The sequence below is a fragment of the Vombatus ursinus genome, unplaced genomic scaffold, assembly GCF_900497805.2.
Source record: "Vombatus ursinus unplaced genomic scaffold, bare-nosed wombat genome assembly UNPS02014821.1, whole genome shotgun sequence".
NCBI classification, from domain to species: domain Eukaryota; kingdom Metazoa; phylum Chordata; class Mammalia; order Diprotodontia; family Vombatidae; genus Vombatus; species Vombatus ursinus.
This window is the reverse complement of record NW_020954599.1, coordinates 47,285,041-47,286,507: the sequence shown is the minus strand read 5'-3', so window position 1 is coordinate 47,286,507 and position 1,467 is coordinate 47,285,041.

Sequence of the window (1,467 nt, the reverse complement as noted above, 5' to 3'; positions counted from 1 at the left end):
GTGGTATATGATCCAGGAGGATATTAACAATCTAGCACAACTATTTGACTGTGGCCATCTATAGCCATTGCACTTCAATGCCTGTGCCACATTAAGATCCACAGAGAGTCAATTCCATTCTGTTTATTACTGTTATTTTATTCTAGGAATTTAAGCCAGAATTATTTTCATTCTGACAGTTTTGATCTTCAGGGAGAAGATAAACCCAAGCAGGCTTATCCTTTCTTCATGAGCATTGCATCTATGGAAACTGCAAAAGAAATCAGTCCCAAATGTGTAATTTTCTAAGAAATAATTCAATTCACTGAGTGTCCCTGTTGTCAAATACTTCCTTCCTATGGTGCAGGATAAAAATAACCAAAGGTAGTTGAACAGTGAAATGTTTTCAAAGTCAGCAAAGAAGGAAAGATAAGCTATTGTTTCAACCTGTGAGCTGGCAACAGAGATGCAAATTAGACTATATCATTGTAGCATTTGTCAGATTTTTAGGATAAACTCAATCAGAAACCATTATTAACAGCAAAATAATTTAATCTTGATTAAGATAAAAAATTGAAAATATGAATTAAAAGCTTTTTTTGCTTTCTTGGAAGCAAAACAAATCTAAATGGAAAGGTTGTATAATTAAATTGTGGCAAAAAAAATGGGTTGTTTGCTCTTACAGGATGTTTTAATGTTCATAGATTAGTGTTTCTAAAAGCTTGCATATTTTACTAAACATTATGTGCATTTTACTTTATTTTATTATAAACATGAAGGAAATACATTGTTGTATTCTAACCTGAGTGCCTCTCAGTCTTATCACACTATGAATTATATCTTAATTTTGTTATTCACTTCCCATCCCCCATTCCCAACCTTTTACCCCTCAAAAGTGGAAATGTTACTTCTGTTCATCTAGACACACTTGTAGTCTATTTTGAAAAATAAGTTACTGACAGGAAACAATACATTTAGTTGAATGTCTGAATGTTTGGGGGAGCGATTTTTAAATGTATACATACACACACACAGACACACATAGAAGCATGAGAAATCTTTTTTTTTTTCATTTGTGCAGGGAATTATAGGTGGAGAAATTTCCTTGATCAATGTAGGTTGGCACATTCTCTCCAACTTATAATCAGAGCAGGGATTCTTAGCTCGAGTTCTATGAACTTGTTTCTTCATTTTTATGTTGATAAATATTTGAATATGATTAGTGTTCTGTGTAATCCTATGTATTTTAATGCATTTAGATATTATTCTGAGAAGCTGTTCATTTGCATCTCAAGACTCCTTGGACGCAAAGTGTCCAAGACACACATAAGCCAGTAAGAACACTTGTTTTATATAGTAGCCTATAGCCCTAAGGAGTTCAATGATGTGGCCAGAGTCAAATAAACATTTATCAAAGGCAGAACTGGGTTGAAGGAGACAGAGAGAGAGAGAGAGAGAGAGAGAGAGAGAGAGAGAGAGAGAGAGAGA